This window comes from Struthio camelus, chromosome 8 (assembly GCF_040807025.1).
Source record: "Struthio camelus isolate bStrCam1 chromosome 8, bStrCam1.hap1, whole genome shotgun sequence".
In the NCBI taxonomy this organism is placed as follows: domain Eukaryota; kingdom Metazoa; phylum Chordata; class Aves; order Struthioniformes; family Struthionidae; genus Struthio; species Struthio camelus.
In genome coordinates this window covers 19,403,512-19,421,176 of record NC_090949.1, presented here as the reverse complement: position 1 = coordinate 19,421,176, position 17,665 = coordinate 19,403,512, and the positions used below count along the sequence as shown (strand labels likewise).

At 51.1% G+C, this 17,665-nt stretch overlaps 1 long non-coding RNA gene across 6 annotated transcripts in view; it reads right to left on the bottom strand.

Annotated features, from left to right (window-relative positions):
• LOC138068027 (uncharacterized) overlaps positions 1-11,754 on the bottom strand; it is a 63,268-nt gene extending 51,514 nt beyond the window's left edge. For all 6 annotated transcript variants that reach the window (XR_011142543.1, XR_011142542.1, XR_011142546.1 and 3 more), the window contains exons 1-3: positions 11,690-11,754; positions 9,914-10,067; positions 8,638-8,710 (exon numbers count right to left, since the gene is read on the bottom strand). This is a non-coding gene — a long non-coding RNA (uncharacterized lncRNA). The remainder of the gene's footprint in view (positions 1-8,637; positions 8,711-9,913; positions 10,068-11,689) is intronic.
• Between the last annotated feature and the right edge of the window lie 5,911 nt (positions 11,755-17,665).

Here is a 17,665-nt window from a genome sequence, read left to right as displayed (position 1 = left end):
CCCCGGCTCCCCGCGCCCCCCAGAGGTATCCGCCGACTTGCAGCTGTCCTGTTGCTCTGCCGCCTCCGTGCTTGACAGCCAGCGGGAAAGTCAGCGGACAGACAGGAAAACACTCGAGTTCCCGGAGTTACCGCCATCCGCCGCTCCCGCCGAGAGCTGCCCTCTTGCTGCGTCTGTTGCCACCTACCCCCTCCCCGGCAGGGAAGAATAGGCGGTCCGTGGCCAGCTCCTTGCTCCAGCACAGCCCAGGCGATGCCTGGCAGATCCACAGCCCACACCTCCAGCTGGTACCGTCCAGCTGCTCCTAGCAAACCAGAGCTAAAAGCAAAGTTGTAAAGGGGCAAGTGGGGGCGGGGGGGCCTGGGGAGGTGTTCACTGTTCAAATCTAACCCTGCTTCACGTAGACAGCACAGATCCTTCTCCAATGCCTCAACTTCTGCAAAAAAAACTTGTCTCAGTTCTTGTGCAAGGAGCTGCAGGAGGCCTTTACTCTGAAGCAGGCTTGGTTGCAGGGTGCAGGGGTGTCCTGCCCTATTGCAGGATGCCCATGAACAGCCGTTACCTAAGACAGATAGCAGCAAAGCCTTTACTAGAAAAATAAAATCTTATGAACCCTAGATGATCAATAGATGCAATATATTCGACTTCCACAAACACACAAAAACAGCAGTGCCCTAACAACACTACATCCAGGCACCCTCACACTGTGCCTTCCTCTTGGAGAGCACCACTTCCTGAGAAGGTACCTCATCCTCCTCCAGTTGGCTGGGTTAGACAGGAGTGTTGGCATGTGATTTCAAAGACTACAGGAGGAGACCTTCCACCAGAACGCATGGGTTTGCAATGGTATGTCCCACCGGGCTACCCAGCGTAAGGTGCTACGGCTCTTGAAGGTATGCTGCAGTTTGCTCCGAAACCAGGTGCTGGGTGCCTCAGAAGTCGGGCAGCCCAAGGAAGGGCCAGTCCTGCGGCTATGCTGAAGCCAGGGCACGGCGCCCTGGTGCCAGAGCAGAAAGCTGGGCTAGCTGCAGTGTGGCCACAGGATCTGCCGGCCCCGAAATGCAGGCTTGGCAGTTCTGAATAATTTAAGTAAGGACAACGTGTCATTAAAATAAGGCTCACCTCTTAAACAGTGATTAATTGCCACAACAAACTGTGCAGGACAGGAGGAAAATTGTCATCTCTTGAAATCTTCGAGACCAGCGGCCTTTCTGGAAGACACGTTTTTCTCAAACACAAATTATTGTCCTTAATGGATGAGCAACGGGACGAAATGATAAGGCCCCTGTAACACAGGAGCTCAGGGCAGATGATTTAATGGTTTCCTCTGGCCTTAAGATCTGTTGACTTGCTTGCTCGCCGTTTGGGGTTTATCGGGTCACCCCCCTGGCCGAGGCTCTCTCAGGGCCCCCGCCGGCTGCGGAGGCCGAGGCCGCCCCGCCGGCAGGACTTGGGCGGCCTTGGGGCGGGGGGCGCGGAGCGGGGCGGGCCCTGTGCGACCCGCGGAGTCGCCGACCCGGGGGGGGGGGCACGTGTCGCCCGTGTCACCGAGCGGCGGGGCCGGCGGCGCCCCACGTCGGGGCCCCGTCTCCGCCGCTAGCCGCACTGAGGGCCCGCCCGGGTCTCCTCTCCGCGGGGCGCGGAGCCCTGCGTGCGGGGGCGGCGGGCTCTGAGCCCCGGGCTCACCTCGCTGTGCGGGCCGACACGGGAATCGGATGTCCCCTCGGACGGCGTGGTTTGCCGTCGGGTGAAAACGCCCCCCCTCGAGGTCCCGCTCTGACATGCTGCCTCCCCTGCAGGAGGGAGATTCCCTACAAAATGGAGGACAAGGATCAAAGGAGGTGGTCAGTTCGCCGCAAACGCTCTCGCTGGCGCTCAGAAACGTGATTTCCTCAAGGAACACATTTCCCGCGGGAAGCCATAGCGTAAGGAAGTCTTCCTTCCCCTCACAGTTTAACCTGGGATAAACGAATCACTTACGGAATTTCTTCCATAAATTTGGAAGAAAGTACTGGAAAAATTCACCATAACTTCCCCTTAACGCCACTTGAGCTAATAGGAGCCAATGTTGCCCCTGTAAAGAACTCTGCAGGCAGCGAAAAACGCGAAGAAACCCAGGACAGCGCCTGCGGGAAGAGCAGGAAACCACCCCAACGGCTGCGGGCGAGAGCGCAGCCGGCAGGAGACCCCGGCCCCGAGCCCGGCGCGCCTCGGCCGCCCCGCACCCCCGGAGCCTGCCCCTGGGGAGGGCGAGGAGATGGGCACCTGCAGCATCAGGCCCTATCAGCAGGGGAAAGGTTTTCTCCCACTTTGGCCCGTCTCCCGATTTCTTCCCGTTTTCATGCGGACAACGGCGGCGAGCTGATTTGCGCCACGCCAGGCTACCGACCAAGCGCTGCACCTGCGGGCCGGGCGCGGCTGGCCCCGCGCGGCGCGCACGCCTTCCCGCTGCCCGGCCCAGCCCAGCCTTCAACAGCCTCGGGATCCGGCCCCGATCGTTTGAAACGCAGCCAGCTGGACGGCCTTAGACGTGCGCGGAGAGGTCCGGCATTACGCGGAGCTCCGCGGCTGCGGGTCGGCGCCGGCTGGAGCCGGGCGGGCACCGCTCGCCGACGGCAGGGCTGCCGAGCCGGGCCGGGCCGGGCCGGGCCGGGCCGGACCCCGCGGCAGCCCGGCCCCTGTCCCACCGGCGTGAGGGGTGCAGCCGCCGGGAAACGCTGCCCCCGCCGCTCTGCTCCGCTTCCCGGGGGGGACCGCCCGGGAGGCGACTGGGCGTATCGCGGTGTCGCGACTCTCGCCCCCCACCTCCGTCCGGGGCGAGGCGGCGAAGCAGCGCAGGGGAGCGATGCGGGCAGAGCAGTGCAAGGCGGGACCCGCCCAAACGCCTCTGCCGCCGCCGCCGCCGCCGCCGCTGAGCAAGCGACAGCCGCGACGGGGAGGCGGCGGGGGCCGGCGGACACCCGCCGCCGCCTCCGGCACGGCCTGCCCGGGGCACCCTGTCCGCCCGTCGGAAGAGCGAAGCTCCCGGGCAGCGCAGAGCAGGCGTCGGGTTTGGTTTTGTTTTTCCTGCCGAATGTCTAGGGAGGGAGAGGAGCGTCCCTGCGGCAGCGCCACGGGCACGCGTGGCCGCACCGGGCAGCGGCCACACGCCAGGGGGCCGCACGCTCCGCCTGAGACGGTGGGAAGACATACACCGCGTTGGGCTTTTCCCTGCGGAAACTAAGGAAGAGTGATCCTCTTCGGGTCTGCAGACAGTTAACCTGCCGTGCCTCCCTGCAGCGGCTGATGCGCTCCGCACAGAGCAGCGCGCGTATTCAGATCAGCAGATACCCTCCGGCTAAAAAAAGGTGTCACCACCGGTGATAAAATCAAGGTGGTTCTCTCCCCCACCGCCGTTACTGTAGTTCATTAGATAGAAACACCACCGTGGATGCCGGGTGAGACTCGCAATTGCACCTGTAATTTTTGTATGACAGGTCTAACGTTACCTGAGCCATGAAGTGTAGCAAAATTAAGAAGGGCTCCCCTAACCATTCTTTATCCAACGCTCCCAGGAAGTGCAAAGTGTTGGCACGTTTAAAGAACGAGCGTTTACTTTTACAGTGCTGGTACTTGAGGGACCTTTACAACAAAACAGTCCAGATTCCTAAGGACGTTTTCTTTTCAAGCTACTTTCTAAATATAGCACATGGCAATCCACTAAATAGCACCGCGTGTTCTGTCTTACGGTTACGGAAATTCAACGTGAAGATGAAGCAAAAAGGGAGAGACGAAGACAAAAAATCATTGTAAAATTATAAATAAGCATCGAGTATTTAAAAGCATTAAGGTCACCCGAATAGCGAGCAAGGCTCTCTGTTCCTATTTTTAAATATCTCTTTTCCACGGGGACAGTTGTTTGCCTCCTGACCCATCGATAGCCTATTAATACAATTTAATTCTGCAGTTGCTTCTGTTTAAAGAGTGTTTGGAGTGAATTGTTTCTTTTGTTTATGATCAAACAAACGAGCCTTGGTAATCTTATGTTTTATCTCCCTAACATATGGAAAAGCTATTTATCCTAGCCAATCACAATAAAGTGAAGAAAACCCCATTTTATGGAAAGGTATATATCACAAGTTTGTTCATCATTAAAGATATGATTACCAGTGAAAACCCTCCGAAAGTGGCACATTTATGATTCCAGGAACAGATGGGGACATCCATTTTCCTTGCAAATACTTTTGAAATTGCTCTACTGGTAGCAGTATAAAAATGATATACAGATGCCAGTGCCAACGAAGCCAGGACAAGAGGTCCAGATTTACACAGTAAAAGCTTCACATGCGCTCTGTCAGCTTTGATTGATCTGCACTATACCTCAGAAACTTGTTGACTGGTAAAGGAAACAGTGCAAATAATTCACTGCAACAAGCCAGATAATTCACATAGCCAATCGGTCTGCTTCACTTTTTCCTAGCTGTGACATACGAGTCCTCCTTCCGCACAAAGATGCATCATTTTCCAGCGTGAGCAGTATTCAGTGTCAGGGAGGGGGAGGGAAGGAAGAAGAAAAGAAAGGAAAGAAAGGTAGGAGCAGCACACACAAAAGAAAAGGAGAGACAAGGAGAAGTTGTTTTTGGGTAATGGGCACAGCCATCTACCTTTTCCACTTTGAGCCCCAGCAAAGCCATTCAGCCCCAATTGTCATTATCATATTGATTAAGTTCATCAGAGAACAATTTTAGATTTAACGCCAGCGGATTGAGAAAGGGAGCAAAGAATTATCTAAGAAAAGCACAACATTCTTACCGCAGGGACGTTTCCCTGTTCCAGTTCATTGAGGGAGTTGATTAAGTTTAAATGAAGCAGACACTGGATAAAAGTAAGGGTATTGACCACTGGGCAGTGCGGTCTGCGCTTGAAAAGGCCTGATACATGCAGAAAAGCAAGATTTGCTAAATGCTCTAATCTTCAATCAAATCTTACATCAATACAGACAAAGTTTGGTAATGAGAGATTCAATGAAGCATGCGGGAGAAAGAATTAATCCTCTTGGTCTAAACTGGGTTCAACTTTGAAGCCTGCTCCGAAGGAAAGACAGTTATCTAAATGCTAAATAAGAAACTTATTGTACTTTTCATGGCATGCTAATCTTTTGTCTATTTCATCTCTATTATTTGTATGCTCATAGATGGCAGTTGTCATGGTGATTATATCAAACCACTTCTGTGCGGATGACTGCGAGGAACCAGGGCCTCCCTGCAACCCTCAGTCACAAAAACGCAGCTCAGCGAGACAGGGCAGTTAAACCCTGCCAGCCCGGCCTGCCCGAGAGGGGCAGCCCCTTCTCCGTGCTCCGGGCGAGCGCCTCGGCGGCCGCCGGCCCCTTCAGCTGTGCCCGGCAGGAGTGACGGGGGGGGGGGGGGGAAATCATCTCCCCTGCTTCGACAGCGTCCTTGTGACAGCACCGGCCCCTCCTCTTTTTTTCTCCCCAAGATCACCGAAACCGGAACCATCTCCCTCCATAAAAAAGGTGCTTTTCTTTTTTCTTTCTTCCTTTCTTTCTCTCTCTCTCTCTCTCTCTGTCTTTTTTTTTTTTTTTTTTTTTTTTGGCGAGCTTGCCTTGATAAGCTTTTGATGTCACAAATCAAACACTCGCCAGGAGGTAGATAATGGGGAGTGTGATCTCTTCTATTTGTACATAGACAGCGCTTTTGCACCGGCGCTGCCTTGAACCAGTGTCAAACTCCACGGGCTTTGTCGGACGCCGCCTGCCTCCCCGCCGGCCAGGGGAGCCGGCGCTGCGGGGCAGGGTGTCCGCCCGGCTCCCCGCGCAGCCCCGGCGGCAGCCGCCGCTCCCGCAGGCTCGGGCAGCCCCTGACAAGGGGAATTAAGATTCAGTTATGCAAATGCCGAGGTGAGCGCAGACACTCCAGTCGCGAAGAATTGGAGGAAAGGAAGAAAGCGGTGTAGGGAAAAAGAGAGAGCGAGCGATTCTGCTCTGGTTGCACTTCGTTACCGTTTGCAGGCAGCCGCCTGCAGCAGCACCGGCCTCTACCCGCGGCAGAAGCCGCCCCCTTCGCCGGAGCCAGGTTCCCAGACCGTCCATCAGACATCCTAATTTCTCCCTCAGTCCCCGGGGGGACTAACAGAGCCTTCTTTTGCCCGGCTCGAGGCGGAGGTGCAGAAAAGGTGGAGGTTTTTGCTCAGCTCCAGGTGGGAGCCAGTCTGCAAAAAGATACGGGTCCAGGAAAAAGGGGGTCCCTCCCCCGGCCTGTTTCCCTGTGATATAATCATTTGAGCACACAAGGGTGGCACCCGAGCTTTTGTGTGTTCTACAAAAGTTGCCAAATTAAGGCCGGATTAGGGCTCCCTCCAGGATTTGTGGGCTCCTTAGAGGCTGGGAGCTGCCCATATAGCCAGTCAGTGCTTATGAAAGCTTAAAAAGTAATAAAAGGGGGAGTGATCCCGAGAGAAAGTAACATGTATAACTCTTATTAAAGGAGCAGCGAGCGGGGCTGTGAACTTGAATAACTGTTTGAACTTTAATTTGTTCATTAACAGGATTTGCCCCTGACTGTGAATGTTATTACTTCTCTTAAAAGCGAGGTGCAAATGCAAAGCCATAATGAAAGAGCCTGGCAAAAAGTTAAACGCCTAGTAATTACACTAGCCTCATTGAAAACTTAAAGTAATACAAAAGTGAAGAAAATGGGAGCCGGGTTGATATTCTCCCGACGATCCAACCTTTAAACAATAGAGGCGCAAAGCTCAAGGCCCCCATTTGACTTCCTCGCAGTTCAGCCACGCACAAAGCTGCTGCGAACTAACAGAGGCCTCTGAGCCACATGAACTCTAGGTAGCTAACTATATGTATATGTAAAACGGTCGTGTTTAAACAAGTTTAGAAAATCTTTAAAACATAAAAAAAAAATCTCGTCTTTCTGTTTTCCTTTTCCTCAGTGGGGGAAGTCTGTTTTATTCCTCTAACTGTTTTAAGTCTTGAGTGAAACACGGTGTCAGAAGTCTGATCTAATCTGCATGTTTGTATCCTAAACAGGGCACATTAGCTTCTTTCTCCCCCATCACACCGACAGTAGATAAAACTCTGGAGATCCGGAATAAAACAAACTACTACTCCTCTCAGAAGGTATATGACTTTGTACTGATGCGTTTACCAGTTAGCTCCGCATTGACTGTCTTTTCATCTGTCAGTTATTTCTTTCCTGGTTTTGTCAACTGTATTTTCTTTTTTTTTTCCCCCCCCTCTTATAGATTCACTTGTCATCTGCATCCTTTCTCAACAGGAACATGCAGCCAGGTCGCAATTAAATACACAGATACATGAGCTGTTAGCAAGACTTCACCCTTACATCCGAATCAGAAAGCAGCGAAGTTGGGGAAATGATTGCCCTGTCATTTACTCTTTATACTTAAAACGCCTTAAAACTCGCCGGCAGAGCGCCGCGTTTGTTATTCAGACTCTTTCTTTTGTCGGTGTCCCTTTCGCTACCGACGAGGCCTTTGAAGCATTAACCTTAGCGGCTCCTTCCTTTCCGGAGACATTAAAACGGGAGGCCCGGAGCCCCCGGCGCGGCGGCCCTGCCCTCCCCTAGCGTAGGCTGGCGGGGGCGGGCAAGACCGCGGAGGACTCGTCCCTCCCGTCGCTCCGCTCCGCGCCGCGGTGTTTACGCAGGCGGGGAGCGGGGCCTGAATAATTTATTTGGTGGGTCGGCGCCGTCTCCTGGCCTCCCCATGCACCGGGGGAGGGTTCTCCATGCTAATAACAAAAACCCCGCAATTACAAAAAGAAATCTTAATGCGGTGGCGGCTAATTAAAGCAATTAGCTCCCGCCAGCCTCTGCCTCCTTCCCCGCCCCTGTTCGCCAGGGCGCGATGGGGAGCGGCTCGGCCCTGCTGCAGGAAGGGCCCGGGCGGTGCCGGAGCGGGGGACGAAGGGCGGCGCAGGACCGGCCCGCGCTGCCCCCGCGCCCGAGCAGCGCCCCGCGGCTGGGCTGGGCGGAGGCTGCCGCGGGGCCCCCCCACCGGTACCGGTCCGGCCGCGCTGCTCTCCGCGCGGACCGAGCCTACGCTCGCGTGCGAGCTTCGCCTGGCAGACGGTCCAAGGTCTCCCAAGGACTGCTCTCCGAAAGGGACGGGCGTCCTCCCTCCAGCTCTGCACCTCCTCACCCCCGCTAGGAGAGGGCACAAGCCTGCGTTTTTTGACCACCTGAGATCCTAGTGTTTGAATTTATTTGGCTTTATTTTTTCATTATGGTTACATACACGTTTATATCCAGCAATCTTTCTGTATTTTCCAGATCAGCTGGAAGTAGACAAAATTGATCAAGCGATGTTTTGCAGTAATGTTACATAAAGAGAGTGGGAATGAAAATCCCTGTATCAGTAGAGAAGGCCTTCCTACACGTACAACTGCATTCATATTAAGGAGATTATGCCGTGTTAACACTACAAAGTCGAATCACTTCAGCTATGCCCAGATAAACAAATACACGTCCTATTTATCGCTCTAATTATTTGCTTAAAAAAAAAAAAAAAAACCTTTCAGCCAACATCACTAAATTCATTAGGAAAAAGACCTCCAAGTATTTATTCAAATTGGTACTGATAGGAAAAAAAAATCTTATTACTCACAAAGTAAATTAATTTCTTCAACTATACTTGTCCATCCCAGCCGGATAATCAGCACTGTCACCCAAGGGAAAGTCTGCAAAAACAGGAAGACTCTTCAGTGTAAGCTGAATAGCAATAAATGCAGCCCAGACTTGACCAAGAAGACAGGAGGATGAGAGAGCTGAAACCCAATGACTCCTGCTCTCATCCATCAGACAGGGAGTATCATTTTCTGTGCTTTAACTAATCAGGACTGTTGTTCTAACTTGCAAAATGAAAGGCAGTTTCTAAAATAACCAGGTCCCAAGACAGTAGCATCTTAATTTAAAAAACAAACAAAAAAACAAACACACAAACCTTCCTCTGCACCTGAAAATTAAATAGAAGCCAGAGCAGAGAACAAAGCACAGGTGTAGTATGTCTCATGTGAAAAACTCGGGACAAACCACACACAGCTGCATTCTGTACCACCTGAAAAATTTGAGTGGCCTTCAGCTCCCATCTCTTTGAGGCCACATTGCAAAAATTATGTGTACAGGTATGTGTAAAAATTGTGTACATTGACAGCTCTAGCAGGGTTCCCGAATTTAAAAATCCCAGTCTTTTCAACATGCAGGAAAAAAAAGCGTTCCTGGCAATGGCTGCTGAAATAATGGCACATGCAAGTTGTAATCTGGTTAGTAAATAGCAAGAAAGCGTCCTTAATTTAGGGACCAAACCGCGGCCTTAGTTTTGCAATGAACTCAGACAAGTACAGATTGAGGTACCCATCTGTTATTTTAGTGTGACTGACTGAAAAGAATTTCTTACAGGATCAGGGCAATAACTACTACTATTTAGTTAGGTTCCCCCTTCTAACACATGAAGATTGCTTTACATATGAAGTGAATTTATTTAGCACAGAAAAATAACATCCGAGGCTTGACCAGACACTGATTAAATTGTTCAGTTTTCCCAAGTGGACTTGATTAACTGCAAACTTGGAGCTCAATGCTTCATACTAGCATTAAAGCCCTTGCTATTTCTTCTAGCAACCTCATCTGCACACTGAGCAGGGAATGACAAAATGGAGCCTGAAGGAACTGGCTCCCCGTGGGAGACTCCTTGGGCACAGGAGCAACTGAGGCTGCTCAGGAAGAAACAGTCATGAAAAGCTGCTCCCCCAGCACTGCGCAGGCCCGAGCGCGTCACCTGATGGCCAAGATGCCATCAAAGTCAACAAGATTTTAAAGAATGAGTAGGCATCTACTTGGTTTCCCTGGGGTATTTTTCACTTTTAGCAGGGCAAGGTGCTTACCGCTCTTAGCAAAGGATTTGGTGAGATTTTTGCATGCTAGTTGCAGCAGCTTGTTATCAGAACATACGAGCGTTTTGCCACAGCTTCTCAGGTCTGGGGTTTGTCATGAGATGCGTCTTCTATGTCTGTTCCGTTACACTTCTGCCACCCTCACCTTTGAAGATAATAGGAATTTTGTGTTAAATACATACTGTCAGCTGTATTGCTGGTCATATATTTCATGCACCTCGACCTGCCAGATGTATGGATTTAACACTTTCATAAATCAGCATTTTACACAATACATCTTGCTCCTGTGAGCTAACCTTGTATTCATATCAGAACTGACAATTCTCGATATCATAGCTCTAAGCATGAGTGAGATAATAATCTATTGAGTTAGAATATAACTATGAAAATGAGCATATGAATACTGTACAGTGCATCTGAAATTGTTTTAGGAAAGAGGTAGCATTTAAAATCTTGTTATATTAGCAAAAATGACTATACTTTTAATGCCAAAGAAACCCTAGGCTGTAATGAAAATTATTGGTCTAGATTTCAGTTGGAGCAGGAAAAGCATCTGTATTTCAATGGAAGTGCAATCATACAAAAAAAAAAAAACCCTCAGAAATCTGTTTTTCCTTCTGCAGATGAAAAATAAAAAAGATTTTGCAGTAACTGCATGAAATGCCTCCTAGTTAAGCGTTTGAATTTTAACTTTCCGGTTTTAGTGACCGAACTTTCTCTGTATCACTGCGTGAAACTGGGTGGTTCTTTGCAGGCAAAAAACCCGCAAGTCCGCCGTCCTGAGCGGCCTTACCAACGCGGGCACGTTGTTTTCAGGAGGGCTCGTGCAGTCAGAGCCCTCGCCGCCGGCGAGCAGCCGCGGGGCGGCAGCGCGGGCAGCAGCATCGGGCCGGCGGCGCTCGGCGGCGCGTTTGCCCACCAGGCGCTTAGGGGCGGGGGAGGGAGGAGGGGGCTGGAGAGAAGAAAGGAGTTGGGTTTGGGAGCAGGGATCTCGCAGTTCTCCCTCTCTGTACCCCTCTCCCTCCCTCCCCCCCCCCCGTTTTCTTTTAAATAAACGGCAAGACGAAAACGGGGGGAGAACGGTCCTTCGCACGCTGGGTGCGTGTGCACAGGAGCGCGGCGCAGTTCCCTCCGGAGCACGCAGGTGGTCCTTTTCCCCCCCCCCCCTCCTCTCCAGGGGCGCCGAGGCGCTTTTCCGCCGAGCGCCGGCACGAAGCCCAGCGGGGCAGCAGCCCGGCCCGGCCGCGGGGGGAGCAGCCCGCGCTGCTGCTGCTGCCGCCGGGCGCCGCCGCGGCCCCGCTCGGCCGCTTCAGAGCGCAGCTGCGGCCGGCTGAATTGTCACTGCGCATTTATCGCGGCTCCCTCCTAAAATTAAGGTTTTTTTTCCTGTTTTTTTTATAATGAGCTGGGTTGCATCATTAAAAACAAACAAACAACAAACTTTCCCCAGCTAAGGAAACACGGAGAATAAAAACGGCTTCTAAGCGTATCGGCAGAAGCGGTATCTGAGCGTTTCCAGCGCCTCCCCGACCACGAATTGCAAACGCGCTAGCTGCCCAAGCCCCTCACGATTACACCCGCGGTCACTCGAACCTGCGGTCTAGCTCCGGCGGGCGGGCGAGCGGGGGGGGACCCAGCTCAGCCCCGGGGCGAGCGAAACCCGCCGCGAGACGCGGCCCCCGCCCGCCCCGCCAAGGCTCCGGCTCCGCGCAGCGCGCTCCTCCGCCCCGCGCCCGCCGCGGCGGCAGCAGCGCGGTCGGTACTTACTCGCCGCCGCAGCCGGCCCTTCCGCGGGACGCGCAGCGCCGCCGCCGCCCTCCCCGTCCTCCTCCGGCGCCGCGCCGGCAGGACGCCCCCTGGCGGCCGCGGAGCTGCCGCCGCCATGTCGAGCCGCGGCGCGGGAGCCGTCCCAGCGGCGCGAGCCGCGACCTCCCCTCTGACGGCTGTAATTTATTCCGCGCAGCCCGTGGACTGAAACGATCAATTAGCAGCCCGGAACGCGCTGTGAAGTAAATTGTCACACTCCCTATTACAGGGCGGTTATCATGTATTTGTAAGGTGCGCTTTCTGCAGTCTGCGCCAACAAGGTGTTGAGCGATCAGTCACAAAAGCCGCTCTTCAGGCGAGGAGAAGCCAGGTACCGTGTACCGGCAGGCGAGGCCGCGCCACGCGCGCCACGGACGGAGACCCGCCGGCACCGGGAGGCCCGGCCCCGCGCAGGCACGGCGGCGGCCTCAGCCCGGCCCGGCCCGGCCGGGGCTGCCCCCGAGGGGCCGTGCCTGTGACGGTGGCGGCGCTGCTGCCGGGCCCCTCGGCGGTCAGCCCCGCCGCCGCGCTCCGCACCGCACCGCGCTGCCATTGTTCGCGTCCCGGCGAGTCAGCGGGGTGCGCGGCTGAGACGCGCTGCTAATTGGAGTTGGCAGCCCAGTCCGCAGGCGCGGGGGGGGGGGGGGGCTGGCGTGGAGCGCGCCGCCGGTGCCCCCCAGGGCCGCCTGCCTTCCTTTCCAGCAAACGCCGCGGAAGCGCAGGGGGAGCCGCTCCGCGGGGGTCGCCCCTCAGCCGCCGAGCTGCCGGAGAGCGGCTGCCGGCCCTCCCGCCCGCATGGCGGCCGCGACGCCCCTCCCCGCCCCGGCCCGCCGGGCGGCAGAAGCAGGTCAGGCCTCCCGCCCAGCGGCCGCGCGTGCAACGGCCGCAACCGCCGCGCCTCGCGCCTCCCGCGCGAGCAACGGCCGCAACCGCCGCGCCTCGCGCCCGCCGCAGGCAGGGCGCCCCCTACGGGCCGCCGGCCCCCGCGGGAGCCCGGGCCCGGGCCGGGAGGACAGGCAGGGGCCCCGGCCGGGCCGGGCCGTCCCGCCTCCGCGGGCGCGGAGTCACCGGCGCGGAGCCGCCGCTGCCTTCCCCCTTCGTCGGGACTCCGTAATCAAGAGCCCGATTTTGTCATTTGGAAATACTAATTATCTAATCACGCCACGCTGCAGAACGTACTTGTCTGCCCAATTAGCTAGGACAATTATTAAAATTCGGAGGCCTAATTATGTCTCAATTTAATGCTGGCAAACCCGTGTATAGAGCAGTAATTAAAATCCTCTCTTTGCCTCTGCCTTTAGGGCAGTGGTTGATTAGGACCTGTCAGGGGCTGTACTGAACCAAACCAGTCAAGCGTATTGTGCAACATGACCCTGCATTGTTAAGTGTGTCAACATATTAACCTGAATTCCCTTCAGCCCCCATAATCACATTTGGTAGGAGGAAGAAAGGGGCTAAAACATGAAGCATTTTATTAAAAAAACATAAATTCTTTTTAATTAATGCTGTAAGAGATCTGACGCGTTTTGAGCCACCAAATGCTGCAAGTCATGTAAGACTGGTGCGTCTAATTACCAGGAAAGGAAGATTTGCTCTTCTCTGGTAAAAATCCATCCCTCTCTTCTCATTTAAAGAAAATGATCTTTTTTTTTTTCTTTTGGAGTAGTGTATTTTTTAAAAACCCAGCTAGTTGGCTTCCAGTGATAATGTTGATTACCACTTTTTTTGTTTGATGATGGAACACAAGTGAATATTGACTTCTGTGAGAGTCAAACAGAAGACTGGAGGCATAAATGAAACGGCCAGGATTTAACACTTGAAAGAAGTTAATAAAGTTGAAAATTAAAAATCATAATATTGGAATAATTTCTAAATATTTATTTTTGTTCGGCTCTCAAGTTTGATAGGAAGTCAGTGTGAGAGCGCAGAGACAGACGAGAGCCAGAGTTAACCCTGTTAGTTAAATTTATGCCCAGGGTAACGCGATCCGTTGCCTTGGACGAGGAAGCCCAGAGCCCGGCGCTCTCCGGCTTGGACCATCCAGCCCTGCCGCGCGTTCCCTTTGGGCACATCCCTCCTGGCTCGAAGAGCCCAGTGCTGAGAAAGTTTGTTCCTTCATCTCCAGTGAGTGAGTTTTCCAGGGTCTGGGACTACGGAAACAAATCTTAACTCCCTGCAAAGAGAAGGCCTTCGTGCTGCACGGAAGGGAGGAGGCCCTGCTCCCTCCGCGTGTGCCCTACATCTCCAAAGTGGCCCTGCTCTGAGCCTCTTTGGATGGCAAACCAAAGTGCAAATCTGTGTTCTGACTTGTTCTAGTGGCTGTCAGCGTGTTTTCCTCTTGTCAGCAGCAATTGACTGGTCAGGCTCACCCTTGTACTGCAATTGTAACAGCTCATTGACAGACCAGTGACCCAGCCAGACCCGATAATGGAAAACTATTGATTTTTGTGGGCTCAGCAGATCTAAAATGAATGCCCAATATAATGTCATCAGCTGTCTTGGACTCTGATAAAGAGACAAAATATCAAAGAGGTACTGCCTATCCTGACAATTTGTTTGCAAAAAACACTGGATACAAACAATGAAGTGGCCTTTCTCGTTTTTTTTCCCCCCTAATAAACAATGACCAGTGAATCCCTGTGTAAATGCTAAGAAACCTCAGACCAGCTGTGGTGGGGATTTCAGCTACCCTTTTAACTGAGGAAGTCTATGACAGCTCCTTCAGATTTTAAAACACTTACCACAGAAAAATAAACATTTAGGTGAGTGATAATAATATCCACACCCATCTACCAAACTCCAGAGAACAAGAAACATAAAAGGTACAAAGACTGACAGCAGATGCAATGCAACAGGGGCCACTATTAACTCTTACCTACAGGAAAGCAAAAAAGCTTGAACAAGCCTGTGACACTTGGGCTGCTCACACACAACTCTGGTGTCGTGATAAGTACACTGGGCTTAGCAGCACATTAGATAATAATACCTTCTAGTTAATAGCAATGCTGGTAATGCAAGGTGAAACTTTAAACTCCTAACTTTGAATTTGTCTCAGAGCGCTCATACAGCTGAGACATTCATGGATAAAAAGATACTCAAGTCCAACTGAAGTTTTGGGGGTGGGGGGAGGGAAGGAGACATCTGCACTTAAGGGTTTGCAGGATTGTAACAATTATTTGAGACAAAGCAGAACGGTATATAGCTTTAAACAGGAAGGTAACATCTTCACTAGTGTCTGATGTAGCATCCTTCTTGAAAAATGTTTACCTTGCAGGGAAAAAGCAATAGCTTAAAGATTTACTTTTTCTGTCCTAGAGAACCCTAGTCTAAAATTGTACCATATTCTCCCTTAGTACATGATTCCATTTAGATAACGGAAAAATCACATTCGTTTTCCTGTAGCTGTGTAACTGAGCTCGAATCCCACCTATACTTACATACATCAGAACATCAGTGGAACGTTACCACGCAAGACCGATGGGAATCAGAATCAGCCTAGGTGCTAATTTTCTGTGTGAAACCAAGCACTTTCTTGTAGAAGATGTTTCAATGAGCCCCAAACCGTTCTGCAGGGCTTGGAGCCTGCCAGAACTTTTCTCCTTCCAAATTAATGAAGTGTTCTATAAGGGTGGGAGATAAAAACAGATACTTATCCTGGCAGATGCCAGCATGCATTTAATTCAAGATCTAATACCAGTGGAGATTAGAACAGCTTTGTGATCCTGACAAAAAAATTCAAATGACCTTGGGGAAACAACGTTTCTTCTAATGATGAACAACTGGCCAGTATTATCACAAAAATAGCAGCCCTTCCTTAATGTATTTTCATCATCTGTAGCTTTCTGCTCAGTGGCTTCTCCCCATACATGCCTCCTTCCTCTCACATCTCTGGTCTATCCACAACATGCACGCATAGGCATTGCCTTTATCTTCCACCTTTTTGACAAGAGGCATGGTTTTGTGATGTGTTACATACCCTCGTCAAGAAGAAATGACTGCATGGATTACTTTAACATGACTGCAACTGAATTGCTATTACTTCCTATTGCATGCAGCGTAGGCTTCCTCTCCTCCAGACAGCTCCTGAACAGTAGACCTACCACCACTTGAGCTTTTATTTCATACTTAATTTCCATATGTTCCTTTCAAGCATCTCTCTTTCTAGTGTCCCCTCAGGGCCTGATCCTGTGAGAATAAGTATGTAGCACCTGAAAATGCTAAGCAAGGCTGTATGAGTTACCGATTATTCAGTTCAGTACCCCAACCCCTTTGGCTTTTGCTTTTTAAATGATCGTTTTGAATTAGATGAAATGTAAACTCTTGCAGCTTTTTGTTTTTTGAAAAGAAAAACCCAGAATATTTTCTGATGGTTAGAACAAGGAAATCAAATCCTCCCCACCCCATCTCCAGAGAGTTTTTCGAGGCATCAAAAACTCATAGGCGATGCTCAAACCCCAGTGTTTTGTCTCCGGAGTCTCAGTTCAACTCTCAACCCCTTTTCCTTTCTATCTGCCAGTACCCCAAATACTGTGTTAAGCTGGGCAGAGAGTACATCTACACACTGCTCTCTGCCTGAGTACAGGTGCAGATATTCAGGCCTTTAGATAGCAAGCTCCCAAGGCAGGGATTTTGCTCGATAGTATTACTGTTGTCATATTTTCCCTGTTGTAATGTTCCGTGTACATTTAGGTCATTTATAAAATATAATTAACAGACCTATTGGAATCCACAGTGGCACAAAGAAGGGAATAATAGAAGTAAAATAACCACATACATACGCTTTCTACAGCCATGCTGGCCATGACGACCAACTCCCAAATACTAGATGAGTAATAAAAATGAAACACAATTCTGAATATTTAAAAAGTATAGCAGAGCTGTCTGTAGTTCACTTTCACATAACAGAATTCACAACACAGTTAAACTTTTCTGTCTGAAGACAGTGATCCCCTCTGCCCTCACAGCACACCTCTCTTTGTTTCAGTGATTATATTTAACAAAATTTTAGTAATTTTATGATCTGCTGGCTTGTCCAGCCACAAAGAAAGCATCTGAACGCACTAAACCCTAAACTCCTGCAAACACTTGCTGCCCCCATATTTTCAGTGAAAGGTATTAACTGAATATAGATTTCCACTGTTATTAAATTGTGTCTAAATCAGTTTACATACATACTCTATAGCATTCAATACCCTGAACTCAAGTCCAGAATATTTCACTACTACCTACACCCACCTAACTGACCCAGCTTATGCTCAGGTAGCAGCATATATTACAACCGCAAAATCCTTTTACTGGATGCAGCTGCATTGCTGGAACTCAATGTGGGCTGTGATTTTATAGGTAACTGCCCTCTGACAAAGCCCAAATTATGCTTTGAATGTTTCTGAATAGGTTTTTGCTAATGATTGATTCTTCTGTGAAACAACAGAATGATACTAAAAAGAGCAAAAAAAATCACATTCAAATCAATCTGAAATAATACTTTCAAGTTTTCTTTGCTGGAAAAAAACAAAACCTTTAAATTTTGCACCAAGGGAAGTGCATTGTTTGAGCCAAAATGTTTCATTTCAGGCACTTGCAATACAACAAAAACAAAAACAAACAAAAAAAATCAAAGGAAATAAGAGGTTAGATTCACCACAGCTGCTGTCATTCCTCTTTTATCCACTAACCCAGTAATTAGGGCACTGACCCAGGATGTGGGAGATCCATGTTCAATCCCTTCTCTGCCTGAAGGGATTTGAACCTCCATCTCTCATCTCGGAGGAGAGTGTTACAAGCAGCGCGCTGGAGGGGCGGCTCGCTTTGTCTCCTTTTGTCTCTCTTCCCTTTTGGGCTGGCGTTTGGGCATTACCTGGACACGTGAGTGCAATTCAGGTGCCCCAGGTCATACAGGAGCAGCTGAACTTCCAGCCGGTAGCACTACTGTACGTC